Source organism: Engystomops pustulosus, chromosome 7 (assembly GCF_040894005.1).
Source record: "Engystomops pustulosus chromosome 7, aEngPut4.maternal, whole genome shotgun sequence".
NCBI lineage: Eukaryota > Metazoa > Chordata > Amphibia > Anura > Leptodactylidae > Engystomops > Engystomops pustulosus.
This window is the reverse complement of record NC_092417.1, coordinates 165,422,217-165,437,550: the sequence shown is the minus strand read 5'-3', so window position 1 is coordinate 165,437,550 and position 15,334 is coordinate 165,422,217. Positions and strand designations below refer to the sequence as shown.

At 43.3% G+C, this 15,334-nt stretch overlaps 1 protein-coding gene across 11 annotated transcripts in view; it reads right to left on the bottom strand.

Annotated features, from left to right (window-relative positions):
* The window catches only part of PACSIN3 (protein kinase C and casein kinase substrate in neurons 3), a 73,439-nt gene that overhangs the window by 17,809 nt on the left and 40,296 nt on the right, over window positions 1-15,334 (bottom strand). For 9 of the 11 annotated variants that reach the window (XM_072118757.1, XM_072118752.1, XM_072118762.1 and 6 more), the window contains one exon: window positions 4,121-4,192. The exons of the other annotated variants lie outside the window; for them this stretch is intronic. The gene's annotated coding sequence lies outside the window, so the exon portion shown is untranslated. The remainder of the gene's footprint in view (window positions 1-4,120; window positions 4,193-15,334) is intronic. 11 annotated transcript variants of the gene reach the window in all.

The window sequence follows — 15,334 nt, the reverse complement described above, 5'->3', positions numbered from 1 at the left end:
ATTGCCATACAAGTCCTGATGAATGTCCCCTCGTGCATCTTGGACCTTAAATTCAGGTCCAGACCAAGACCTGGGCCCGGAGAGAATCATTATAGAGTGGATTGGGACACTAAACCAGGATAGGCAAGTGGCTTGGCGTCACAAATTGCCCCTGCAGGTTCCCTTTAAATTCTTTTCAGTGCAAACATTCATTGCATTTTTCTCTACAGCCGGTGGCAAAATATGACAGCGTTACTTTCTGTACAGCAGGGTTTGGTCTGGTGAAGCACCTTAAAAGGCAGTCAGATACTTTCTTCCAGTCCTACATTAATAAGTAGGATATGAATGGATAACCGGTCATACGTGGTCAGGTTTAGGCAAACAGGAGGACAAACACATCGGGCTCAGATAAGCCTCAAAGGCTCATTAAATACAATTATCATTCACTGCGAGGGCTACATGCAGATCATTGAAATTCATAAAGACCCTCCAATTTTGGGGTATTTGGGTATTTGCGTTTTCCCTATATAGTCACTAATTTTTAAACAAACTTTGCATACATCAATAGAACATGAAGACATTTTGTAAAGTATTTTTAGAGAAAAATGCTTCTTTCTCCACCTACCAAGCACTTTCCTTCTCCCCCTCCCTCCCAAACCACGATTTACTCTCTTCTGAATCCGACTCACGCATAACAGACTTTATCTTACAAAGGTGTCAGACTGCATGGAAATCTATGCAAAATTGGGAATGAGGAAGTGTGACAAATACACTTTTTGAGTGAAAAGTAAGACTCTCTCTCACCCAGAGTGTTTAAAATAAATTATTTCTTCTTATTTCTTCAGGAGCATCTCACCACAAGTTTTCTATTCATATCAGTACTTCTCTATCTAGAGCCATTGCCAAGCTTCTATCTCACCCCAAGTGCTTTATTCACACCAGTACTTCTCTATCTAGAGCCATTAGTAAGAATCTATCAGAACATCTCGATAATGCCCTATATTATTCAGCTAAGGCTTCCGTAAGAATTAAGGAGCAGATTCTCCTCCACTTTTCTGGGTGCTGTGTATGGGAGACATCATGGTAGCTTGTCTCCAGCCTCCGGCACTGAAAATTAGAGATTGAGCCTACAGAAGGGCAAAACTGACAAAAATTGAGGAATACATTCTATATAAAGCTCAGAAATAGAGTTACTATACTAACATGTATGCAAAGTCGTGTTACTCCTACTCAAACTGAGTAGTCAGGACCCCACTCAGCTGATTTACACCGGGGAACCGGTGTGGTTCCTAAGCCGGGCCTCTATACCATGCAACACCCAATGTTGGAAATCCAGAAGAGGTCTATTTTTCGTAACCAACACTTGCTACTAGCATGGGTGGAGACCCCTCCTGGCTGGAGGAGTGAAGTGTTATGGAAGTGGCTATGGAAATGCACCAAAGAGCTAGGAAACACTACTTAGGAAGTTTTAGGTTTTCTAAACTTTCTCACCTTACATAAGAATTATATCACTTTTGCCAATTCTATAAAAAATGGGACAAATATCATGTCAGTGGGTGACTGGTTGCCTATACCCTATACACTCTGCATAGGCCACTTTATATCTGGACATGACAGCAAACCCTAAAGGCAGCGCGTGCATGATGTAGGGGGATCACATTATTCACACCTCGCTCTATAATCTTTGGCCCAGACCCGATATTTGTTTAGCATTGATCCTACCGAGCCGAGGAGAGAACCGCCCATCAATAGATCCAAGTGTCAGATCAGAGAGACTGACCCCCAGCTCCTATATTCCCTAATTTAAGGATCGGGCAGTCCCCATCCCAACATGCCTTGTTATTAAAAGCTCAGACAATCCAAGAACGGAAACTGTTCTCACTCCCAGAATAAACATTGAACACAGGCCTAAAATATCAGCACCTGCTGCCAGCAATGAGAGGCGCCCGGATTCCCTCCCCATGCAGGGGGCTGAGAGGTGGTCTCAAGGGGATGAGAGGAAGACCAATATGAAGGATAAATTAAAAAAAAAAAAAGGTCAGAATTGCTCCCCACCCCCATGACCAAGCACGATATAACGGAGAGCATCACCGCCAGTGGGTATAATACTTAAGCGCCCACATAACTTTTGTGCCAAAATTTCAAATGAAAATTTTGCAGCGGATTTGGAGTTTGCAAAGAGGGGTAAAAATTCAATTAAAAATTAAATTTTTGCAGCACGATACAATGGATTTTCTTAGCGCATGCACGCGCAGATTTTTCAGCAGTTGACCTCTCGCTTTTCATCCATCTAAAGCATTCCATATGTTATAGCGAACAACTGGAAAGAAGAGGACGACTCAAGGACTTGTCTGCAAGGAGGGAAATTGCTCCTTAAAGGGGCATTTTGGTTACAGTCAAGTAATCCTATATCTTTTTGACCAGGAATCAATTAAGGTGGTTTTCCCTCCAAACAAGCTGCTGAATGGTGGGGCTTGGCAATCTCCGTCAGCTCCATAGAGATAAATGTAGCAGAACAGACATGCACGTCTGCTCTATTCATCAAGTTAGGCCCTATCTCATGGTTAAGACCTAACTTATTTAGTGGCAAAACCCCTTTAAATTATTCCTGGGCGTCTGATCAAGTTAACCCCCATGTGCACAAAAAAGGGAGCCCCTTGTGACCCTACTTGTAAGGAGCAGCTGGTTGTGAATGGGCCACCATCCCTTTCATTTGCGATGGGACTAGCAGTGACAACAAGCGCCGTAATCTGTTTTATCTCAATGTTATAGAAGTGAATGTTCACAAAAAAGGGAGACCCTTGTGCACCCACATTAGAAAAGTAATAGAATCAAGCTTCTTAGAAGATGTTCCCCGTCTCTACGCCTTCAACCTGCGATTCCAGGACCTTTTGAGGACCTTCAAAGCTCCTGAATAGCTTTTGTGTACAAGTCTATTGAGAGAGCAGGAACAGATATACAAGGATTTCATGGGTAAAGGACCTTCTCAGTCTAAAATTTGGGTGCTATGGGAGGCCATTGGACTCCTAGAAGGTTTGGGCCATGGGCTACCACCCAAAACGCCTATATTGTTATCCACTACTGTTAGGCAATATCTGAAAATCCTTATGTCAGTAAATTAAAAAGCAGCTGGTTGCGCATGCGCAGGAAAACTGCATTGTATAGAGACCCCAAGGTTCATGAAAACGGAAGTCCCTTGTGTCCCTACATGGAAACAACAGCTGCCGACGCAGCCAACCCATTTATTCTCTATGGGACTTCCATTTTTGTGACTTTCCCAGACGACCCCTAGTTACAGACGGACCTCTCTGCCCACTGTGACCCCTGATACTGCAATGATCAGCTGTAAGGTGTCTGTAATGAAGCTTTATTGATAATCCTTGGTCCCATTACAGCAAAAAATTTTGAAAAGCCAATTGTCACTGGAAGATTATGTGGGGCTACAATTATAAAATATATCAGTTCTGGTTTAAAAACGAATTTTTATGTGCAGTGGAAGTCAAACTACCAGAACCTGTCCTGTACATAAACCGGGGACTGCCTCTATCACTTTGAATACAATACTGACCAACAAAATACAACGCAAGTACAATAAAAATTTGCAAAAGGTATCAAAAAGTAAATTTTGTCAATAGCAGACTGATTCAGTTCTATCCCCACTTTTTTCTTTTTTTTTTTTAAACTTTTGCCCCCTTTTCTATGTGGATTCCCTGCTGTGCTACATGACAACTCAACAATGAGTATCCAAATGGGTCCTGTCCACCTAAATATATAAAAGCAACAAAAAAATGTGAGCCTTAATAACCCATAATAATAATATTAATAATAAATAATAATAATAAAAAATTACCCAGTTATGTCCCTTTAAAGTGCTCTCATTATGGAGATTAAGGCAAGAAATTTGATGAGAAGTTCCCTGCTGTTCTATATTAATACGTGTAAATGTCAAGTGCAACAGTTTGATTTGATTTGATATTCAGATGCTCTTGAGATACATAACAACCCCCCATGAATAGGATCTTACCAGAGAAGCCGGATCCCATAGGACGTGTAGCAGAACCCCAATCCAGAGCGTGTAGGACCCCCCCAGTATAGAGCCCGGCTCCCGGTATGCATAATATACAGTATTCATATCACGTACCTTCCAGCCAGAAGACAAGCTCCAGGAGAGGGAGGGGATGGCAGACCTGCTCAGACCTGTGCTCTTCCAAATCTGCAGAGAGAAGACGATCAGTCAGAGGCAGCTGCACACCCGACACGCAGACTCCCTTCCACATGACGTCCTACTAAATATGGAGACCCCAATATAGCACTGTCCAATATGACGCCCATGCCACCCGCTCCCAGGGATGTTACATATCCCCCACCACCTCCCTACCAAAAAGTGACACCAGCTAATGACTCATGGGAATCAGGGAGTGGGCCGGGGCACAGGACCTCCAGGGCCACGTGCAATTGGTATATTAAATTGCATCGACCCTTCCCAGAACGTCACACCTCATGACATCTGAGGAATCGCTTACAAATCAGACGACTTATTCATAAAAAGATTTAAGAGGCAGGGAATTAAATAGCACATTCTGGCGCGCCCACTAAAGTAGGGGGCAGTATTGTGCACAAAATAATAAAAATTTTTTAATCTAATCCAGGATTTAAAGGGTGATCTTGAGTGGACACTCCCATTCCAGGATATGCGCCTCCACCTCCTTTCCACTTCTGAATTTTTCAGTTTCAGAAAAACTAACGATAAGTAGTGGATAATAGGCACAGAAAAATAATTAAAAAATATGCTACATGTGCAGTTAGCCTCCTATTCCCCATTAAATAATTCCTGAAGATCATCTCGTAAAAAGGTTGTATGATCCCTGTATTATTCCCACTGGAAATTTAAGGATAAATGAAGAACTGGGTGTAACCATTATACAAATGCACTGATTGGACACTATATAGGACTTTAAGCTCTTGTGCCATCCCCTTCATCCTCATAGACTGCAAGCTCTTGTGCCATCCCCTTCATCCTCATAGACTGTAAGCTCTTGTGTTATCCCCTCATCCTCATAGACTGTAAGCTCTTGTGTCACCCCCTCATCCTCATAGACTATAAGCTCTTGTGTCCTCCCTCATCCTCATAGACTGTAAGCTCTTGTGTCCTCCCTCATCCTCATAGACTGTAAGCTCTTGTGCCATCCCCTTCATCCTCATAGACTGTAAGCTCTTGTGCCATCCCCTTCATCCTCATAGACTGTAAGCTCTTGTGTCACCCCCTCATCCTCATAGACTGTAAGCTCTTGTGTCCTCCCTCATCCTCATAGACTGTAAGCTCTTGTGTCACCTCCTCATCCTCATAGACTGTAAGCTCTTGTGTCACCCCCTCATCCTCATAGACTGTAAGCTCGTGTTATCCACTCATCCTCATAGACTGTAAGCTCTTGTGTCATCCCCTCATCCTCATAGACTGTAAGCTCTTGTGTCATCCCCTCATCCTCATAGACTGTAAGCTCTTGTGTCATCCCCTCATCCTCATAGACTGTAAGCTCGTGTCATCCACTCATCCTCATAGACCAGTGATGGCGAACCTTTAAGCGGCCAAGTGCCCAAACTGCAACCCAAACCCCCCTTATTTATTGCGAGGTTCCAACCAAAAATTAAAGCAACAACTTATTGCTCCCTCTTCGATCATATTGGCCTCCTAAGGACAAGATGGAAAATTTGCATCATTTTAGCCTCTTTCCAGTGTCCCTCTGTACTCTGAGAATAGTGGGGCCAGCAGAAGGTCCTCCAAAGATAATTTGGTCCGGTCTACACATTCTCCCTCTTCCTACAGTCCCAAATAGCAAAGTTAGTATCACTTTAATATATGAGTGAAAGCAGCATCTTTTAAGTTGCTTGGAAATGCAGGAAGATTCTTTAAGTTCTGTCTGATGTGCTGTGGTGATGGCCCGGGTGCCCACAGAGAGGGCTCTGAGTGCCGCCTCTGGCACCAGTGCCATAGGTTCGCCACCACTGTCATAGACTGTAAGCTCTTGTGTCACCCCCTCATCCTCATAGACTGTAAGCTCTTGTATCACCCACTCATCCTCATAGACCAGTGATGGCGAACCTTTTAGAGATCGAGTGCCCAAAATGAGACCCAAAAAACACTAGCTTTTCCCAAAGTGCCAACACTGCAATTTACGCAGTAACAAACTTATTGCTACCAGAATTTTGGAGCTCCAATCCAACCCTGTCCTCACCTTTTCACTCTTCGGATCAGCACAGGATGGGTCACTTTACAATAGCAGGGCACTACTTGGACTGCCTGAGACTGCAGGAAGATGCCATGTCTGGCAAACCCTGTGTCTGGGAGACAGCCCGTGTGCCCACAGAGAGGCCTCCGAGTGCCATCTCTGGCACCAGTGCCATAGGTTCGCCACCACTGTCATAGACTGTAAGCTCTTGTGTCACCCACTCATCCTCATAGACTGTAAGCTCTTGTTTTTTTTGTTTTTTTTTTTAATTTATTTTTTTTATTATTTTTTTTATTTTAATTGTTTTTACAAAAGCTCTTGTGAGCAGGGCCCTCACTCCCATTGTTCCTTATGACGGTTTGCATTCTGTAATGTAATATTATATTTGCATATGTCCCCTATGATTTGTAAATCACTACGAAATATAATGGCTACCATATAAACAAAGATTATTATAGTATCAGTGTGAATGGACACATCCCAATTTTTAATACCACCTTGTACACTTTTTCATACATTTCCAAAAGTTGCAACAGATGGATGCCAAAAAATGTTACATTTAAAACATCCATCAATATCCATTCTGATAAACCAGGGACATTACTCATAGATCCAGGCACCATCACTGTGGTAATATTCTTATATTTGTTATCCATGGCCTCCTGCCTTCTATAATCAACTTTTATAATTATAATAATGAGCCAGCAGGGACTCAGGTGGGGGTTACCAGAGCCCATCTGTGCTGTAGCTTCACATGCTGTAACACTGCTCACTGAGCTCATGCCCTCTCCCTCTGCCTGCTGTAATCTCACACATTGGGAGGGGATAGTGGTACTGCACACTAACAGCTCGTGAAGCTGCAGCACAGAAAGGTTCTGCTAAGACCCCCAAGAGCCCTTCAGGCTCATTAGTATAATTTTAAAAGTTGATTTTAGAAGGAAGGGGACCATGGATAACAAATATAAGAAGATTACCACAGTCCCGGTGCCTGGATCTAGGAGTAAGTGTCCCTGGTTTATTGTGACACGTTGAAGTAATAATGTGAAAACGCAATATTACCTCAACATTTGATCGCAAAACGCAAAAGTGGCGCTACAAGGGGCTGCACGAGTGTGAGAACTACTTACACAGAGATGGAGATCCCGACATTCAGTACCGAGTGCTGTAGTTACATAGAGGGGACATGGAGTGACTTGTCATACACACAGTTCGTTGTGCGCTAAATTTTGCCGCTGACCTTTACAAGTGCACTCAGGGCCCTCGCGTCACCACCTGTAGATCCCCCTACAGTCTATTCAGTCACTAAGTCCTGGCTACAAGGCAGCCATTTTGTGAGCAGGTGAAATGCTGACAGGGAGCTATTAATGGCTCATAGTATTACAGACACACTTGACGTTCCTGTCCTCTTTAGGGACACTTCAGCCAATCCTTCATAAAGCCATCCGGTCTTTTGCCAAATTTGCAACCACATGCTATATTAAAATGAAAATAAGATTGCACAAAATGGCTTCTTGAGCCAAAGCTGAAGGACAGATCACCACAATGCAGCTCACATCTGCTTGTAGGCCCAAATAAAATCGGACACAAAATAAATTGTTAGGTTACGTGTCAAAATGGTTTACATATCTCCAAAATTGGAATTTGAGAAGGGGGGGTGGTGCTTTACTCAAATAACACAATATTACTTTCCGCAGCCTTTAGTGTGTGTTTACATTACGCATGTACTTGTTAATACTATGTTAATGTATGTGTTAAAAACCGCGTTGACGCATGCATTTTGCAAACGCATTGTTGACAGCAATGCAAATCTCCTCAGCTGTAGTTGGCGGCATCTTTGCTCATCAGAGGATGAGCAAGAGACACAGTATAAGACAATATTCACACTAACGTTTACCTGTCACACCGTAGTATGGCGGGCACACGTCAGCGCCAGGGAGAGGAGGAGGGGGTGACGGCTTCTACATTGTGATATATGGTGCATGGCGCCTTTTCCCGGGGAAAGATAGGGCGCCACGCGCCCATTGCCGTCTGTGGGGGACGTATATATCTCTGCCATACAGCAGTGTGATTGAGGCCTAACTGCGGCTGCACTTGCTTGGCGTCTCCTCTGACAAGCTGAGAGAAGACGCTGTAGCCAACTTGGGGTGCGGTCACACGGGGCATGCGTTTCCAAACATAGCCCAACAGCTTGGAAGAGGAGATTTGCCCAATTACATTGCTGTCAACAACGCGTTTACAAAACGCATGCGTTAACACCACGTGTAAATTCACCCTCAGATCTCTCACTAAAGATATCTAGTAGTAAAACCGAGCATGCGGCTCAGATTTGAGCGATATATTTAATAATAATTCCTTTATTTACATAGCGCACACAGAATCCACAGCACTGCACAGAGTTTGCCAGATCAGTCCCTGTCCCCAATGGGGCTCACAATCTAATAAACCTACCAGTATGTTTTGGAGTGTGGGAGGAAACCGGAGGAAACATATGCAAACACGGAGAGAACATACACACTCTTTGCAGATGTTGACCCTGGGACTTGAACCCAAGTCCCCAGTGCTGCAAAGCTGTAGTGCTAACCACTGAGCCACCGTGCTGACATTTTTGCCTATGTTTAGGCCATGTAGATTTTGATGTGCAGGTAACATACATTAGAATGCCACCCATGTTAAGGAATTGTCAGCATCAGGAGATTGTGCAGGGACATGCAGTGAAGGTCTGACCTCTTGGCCAACCCATGTAATCGGAGAACCTGGGTCAGCAGCTCCATTTCAGCAATGTATTTTACAGTTTTGTTGCACAGAGTTGCTGCATTTAGCTATTACTTCAGGTGGCAAAGGACTTGCCATCAAATCTTTAAAAAGAGAACGTGTCACCAGGTTTTAGCCCACTAAACTACTATCCCCCTTCTGGTGGGGTATGAAATGTCCTTTTTAGAATTCCCTCTTTCTTGTGAAATCTCACCTATTAACCCTTAAACAAAATCTCCTCCAAAATAAGGCAAATATGACTCTCCTCAACTCAGTTTCACATGAGATGGGTCAAGTTTAGTGGTTGCAGGGGGAGTGTCAATTCAGACACAAATATCTTCTGTTCTATAGAGCCTAGAAATGTGCTGTTTGTGTCATTTTAAAGATGGATATCTTATCTGTTAGATAACATTAGGCTTATGGTTTTGTGAGCTACAGAACCAAAGATACAGACAGCTAAACACTTAGACAGGAAGTGGATCTTCATCATCAGCTTTATTTTCCCAACTATGTTTTAACTGCCTTTGGGTGTGTTCACAAGTGGCGTTTTGGGACGCTTCAGAACACATACATTTTACATGTTACATGTGTTTGGCCGCTTTGAAAGCATTTTTCTGCTTACTCTTCCAGCAATGAAAAAAAAAAAATGCTTTCAAAGCAGCCAAACGCATGGTAACATGTAAAACGCATGTGTTCTGACGCATGTGTTTAGATGCATCCCAAAAACGCCAAATGTGCACACACCCTAAACTATCCAGTTCTGTAGTTCACAGAACCAGAAGCCTAACGAAAAAATTGTTATCTTTAATATGACACAAAAAGGGTGCTTCTATTATAAACTCAAGTATAGGGCGCCTGAAGTTACACCACCACTGTAGCCACTAAACTTGACTCGCCTCACTTGAAAAGTCATATTTGCCAGACTTTGGAGGAGATTTTCTAGAGGTAAATAGAGGAGATTTCACATATAAGAGGGAATTCTAGAAAAGACATTTCATCCCCTGAGGGGGCTGCTATTTTTTTTTATAAGGCCAATTCTGATGACAGCTTCACGTTAATTTTGGGGATAAGTGGGGGTTCCAAAAGTTGGATTCTAGGAATAATAACGCCGAGATGTGTATACACCTTTAATGTGCAGAATATAGACGCCCCCTAATGCCTTGTGAGTGGAGTGCTTTTGCATTTGGGTAGAGAATACAAGACTTTAGTGTGAAAAGCCCTTTAAAATATATTAAACCCAGGACACTTACTCATGGATCCAGGCACAATGACTGTGGTAATCTTATATATTTGTCACCCATGGCCTCATTTCTTCTAAAATCAACTTTTAAAATTATGCTTAAACCAAAGGTCCCTGGTTTCTCATGATGGATTTTGATGGTAGATTTCCTCTAATTACACTTATACATAAAACAGAATAACTCGGTTGGAAAATGAGCACAAGATAACATATTTAACCATTCTGCCGCTTACCCACATAACAGGCAGAGGCTGGAGCGAACCCATCGGGTGCCAATCCATAAATGACGTTGGTAATGGCAAACAGCTGGGAATGAGGAAGCCACTCACTCACATGATCCCGGCGCTGTCATTCTCAGCTGTCAGTCATTCACAAAACGCTGTGAATGGGGTCAGCACTCGACAGGATAACTCCGGCTACTGGTTCAGGTCTCCATGTGATCACTGGAGAGGTTGAGAGTCACAAAGAGCTCAAATCATAGTAATGGATATTAAATTGGGACATCTTCTTCAAGGTAACTTAAAATCATAAAACCCTTCAGAGACCCAATGGACTACGGTACCCAGAAGTCTTCTACGAAGATTGACTGTAGGACCTGTTGGGTTATGAAGGTCCTTTCATCATACACACGAATGGCAAGATATCAACCAACAATTCTCGATTTGGACAAACCAGGCCAAATAGCAAGACCACACCAATCATCAAAAATGGGGAAACATGGGGAAAGACCTCCAAAAAGTAATTCAGGAGGACCTCAACTTTTCCTGTATTACGTAGCCCAACAGTCTTTGGAATGGAAGCCAAGCAATACTAAAATTGACCTCCAATAGTTACCTCATGACAAATGATGGAGAATTAAGAAGCCGAACAGGCACTGTGACAAATCGATTGGTCTGCCAGCTTCTATTTCAATGGGGTCATCTTCAAAAGACACCCCCTTCAAACTGGTATCCTCCAATTGAAGAGTGATCTTTCCCTAGAAGACAAATTTGACTCATTTGTTCTCTACGTTGCTACTGATGCTCCATAGCTCCTTATTGGGTCCATCCAAAAATGGCCTCCAACTTCTCCAGTGGGTCCAGTTGGAGGGTTGTCTCCGACTTGCTTGATGAAACCAGTCAATATTATTTTGGTATAGACCTGAATCAGGAGTCAAACCCAACAGAGGTCCCAGGAACAGAACAAAAGAACGCCAGGGATGTCAACATATCTAATGAAAAGTCTTCGGTCTCCTTGGAGAAGGGTTGCTTCAAAGGGGTTGTTTAATTTTGGAGATATAATTTAAGATTGTCCCTTTGGGCAAGAACAGAGATCATTACTGGCACAGATATGAAAGCTTTGTACGTCAGACAACTTATGAGATGCCAACAAAATGTGTGTGATTTCATTTTTTTAATTCTTTGCCCATATGGAGCCATAGCTCCTCTTCCATGGTCACGTAGAAGATACTGGATGCGCCCATCCCGCCGCCTCACCCCAAGCAATAACCCTGGGAAAACAAGACTCATCACCTCCCTGTAACCTCGTTCCACCACCGATACGAGGATGTTTTTGGTAATCCGCCAACCATTTGTAAAATAACAGGAAGTAATAATTATACAGAACGCGGGAGACAGAATGTCGTCAATATGACTACGCAGAGGATTACTGGAGTATTATTTGTTGTGCTATCCCCAGGGCACCATTAAGAGAATGCCACGGAATGGTCAAAGGTGAAAATTGGGCAAAAATTATAAATATTAAGAAAATTCTTCAATGGAGGAGGGAACCTGTCAGTAGTTTGGGGGCCCCCTAGACGGACCAGATTTAAGGTTCCAAACCATGTTTCTCCTTAAAGTCAACTTTATAATTCAGCAGCAGGCGGCAACTGAAGACTTAACCACCGTAACGTAAATTACAGATGGTCTGGGAGAAGAGAGGAGAATTAAATGTAATAATGTGGTTACGACGCCTGAGATAAGTAGGGGGAGGAAGACGTAACACAAAGTGTTCATACTCACAATGGCTGCACCTGACAATTACATGACAAGGCCGCGGTGGAGTCAGGCAGACCTCCATGTACTTCACGTTAAAGCTGCTGTCTATTTTTACCTCTGCGGTGATGGAGATGGATGCGCCGAGTCTTTTTTTTTTTTTTTTTTTTAATGACGCACGGAGACGCTCAAACTATAAGGATAATACAATAAATTGCTGACGGAATTAGCAATGGTCTTTGTAGGATCATAAGTAGCCATGTCTCTATTGCAGATCTTTGATGCGATTGAGTGAATTTCAATCCTTTGAGATGATCGCCTTCTACGCAACTCCCAGTTTCCGAAAATCCTCTAGGAAAGCACAATATAGGAGCCCCATCGCTAAATGGCGCAGTGCTGCGGGGACACCATGGGTGTACGTACAGCCTCCAGCCATCTACGACAGGACACACGAAGGGGTGTCAGCTACTCCATGCACGTTGGTGTACTGCCATGTGTCATGAGTCTTCTGCTTGGCATAAACTTCTAAGCTTTTATGCCATGCCTGGAACATGGCCTCCATCTTGAAAATATTTAATATTAGATCTAGGGCTAGTTATTCCCATGGGCAAGGTGGTCATGTAGCACGCGACCAGCATGGTCTCAAAAAATTGATTTCTGCAATCAGATCTGTAATATCTCTTGTAGTTCCAAAGTTTTTACCACAGGAAGTTGGAACAACCACCAGGAACTTTTCCTGTGATCGGTTGTCCCTGAGCTGAAGGCGCTGGATCCATTTGTTATGAATGAGAGTCTATGGAGACGCTCTGTGTCGATTGCAGCAATCGATGTCTGAGACAATTCCGGTCTCCTTCGACGCTACATGACCTCCAACCCATTGGAAAAACTGATCCTTTATTCATTCGGACAACGTTTCAGATGGTGGCAATGATCCAGATATAGCCTTAAAGGGCATCTACCATGAATATGAAGGACTGTATGCAAATGAGCCTGAGAGGCTCCAGGCTCCATAGGTGTTAATGGAGCCTGGAGCCCCTCAGGCTGATTTGCATACAGTCTTTCATCCTGGAGGTAGATGCCCTTTAAAGGACACCTGTCATCAGGTCTGTGTCACTTGTCCTGTCACTACTACCTGTTGGAGCAGCTCACAAGGATCCCATCACAGCCTTTATCTAGTTATTTCATACATTAATCATTATAAAATCATCTATTCTTTATTATGTAAATGAGGCTGGTCACATGGTCAGAGGCAGTGATGTCACCCCTGTTACCCCTCCCCTCTCCTCCCCCTGCTCATGTCTGTGTGTAATGTATAGTAAAGCATTGCTAGTGTGTGTGCTGTATCTGCTGACATGCTGCCTCCTCCTAATATACAGGTGAGAGACACAGACATCAGCTACACATGAATCTGACATGTTCTGCTGTAACATGGCTGCCTGGAGCTGCTGTATCTCTCCTAAACACACACACAGGCTGCAGGGGGCGTGGCCACCAGCACCAGGAAGCACATCATTATACAGCCTCACATCATTATACAGGCTGTCAGTCATGCACTGGGGGTGTGGCTGTGCCTCCCACTCATGAATAGAGTGGACAGCTTGAATATGCTAATGCTTCATTGGACATTTCACAGGTCATTTGCATACAGCTTTAGGACCTCATTGCTTAGGTTTACAGGCATGTAGAGGGACAATGAAGGGATAGAGACAATGCTCTCTAATGGCAGTTTATGAAAATATATTTAGTTTAGGGGGTTATTTTGCATGACGGGTTCTCTTTAAAGATATCCCTCTCACCTATTACTTTCTGAGGGTCAGACATGACACTTTCTCAGATATAGATACAAAACCCTTTGAAAACCAAAACGTACTATAAGGCTTAAAACTCTATATTGTGAGTCTGTAGGAAGATCTCCTCACAGAGGGAATAAGTCCACTCCATAATCCATCCCAGAAGGGAGCGTGCGCTCATAGAGACCGCTGTTATTTTTAGCCGTCAGGTTGACTAAGCATTCAGTGTCCCTTTTAGAAGTACAGCTGTTACCTACATGTCTCCAACACCTAAAATAAAACCATGCCCCTTTATTTCATGTGTTGCTGAACCTCCCCTTTAACCAGCAAGCTGTTTATTAGTCACGCTCAAGAGGCGTCAGATCAATTACAATCCCCACCCTGGTCCCTGATTAAAGACGGCAAATTCCCTCAAGCTGTGCCAGAGCGGTCGCTCCCTCCTCCCTAGGAGAATGAAGACTCTGGAAGTGGCGAGCGCAGCTCTGGACACAGTACTCCAATATGAAGATGCTTAAAGGGAACCTTTGGAGTCATAAATATATGGCCTGGTAGGTGAAGTGTCCAACAAACATGAGCATGCCTTTTAAATTGAGAAAATACAAATTTTTTGTTATACGCCAATAAGCATGTAAATGCTCCATGGGCGGGGCCATTAAAGCCGATGCGCTATGGGCGGAGCCATTAGAGCCGATGCACCCCGTTTGGCAAGATTCACCTCCTAGCACCCCCAACTTTGCTTTAATTGCTCCACCAGTGAAGACAAGCAAAAGAAAATGCAGAGGACCTATGGGCCAAGACCATGGTGCAACGAAATTCCAAAAATGGTTTCCGGTCACAGAATTATTTATTTATTTATTTTTTTAAAGGCACGTTTATTATACAGGCACATCACCTACATTGCCAGATGATACGTTTGTGAGTGACAGCAGCTGACAGTTCCTTTAAAGGGGTTTTCCCATGAAAGAAAATTCTCAAATCTCAATCCCCTATTGATGTTTACACAATAAAGATCATTTTAACCCCTTACTTTACAATTTTACTCAGTTTTATTGGAGTTTTAGCTCCTATCATTCAGTGATGGTCAGTGCAAAATTCTAGGGTTTAGGCGGGGCCTCTCTAAGCAGACACAGTGATTCCTCTAGTTCTGTGAGCAGACAGTGTGGTTAGATTATCAGGGTACAGGTTTATATACACTTTAATTTAGCTTCTGAATATTGTACTAGTATCTGACACATAGAAAGAGAGATGAGACAGATCAGAGATTATGAGATCCATTAGACGGATGTTACACACTGTCAGCTCTGTTACATATCTGTTCTCCCTAGACAAAGTACTTATCTGCCTGTAGCTTGCAGCTTCTCTCTCCTCACGATA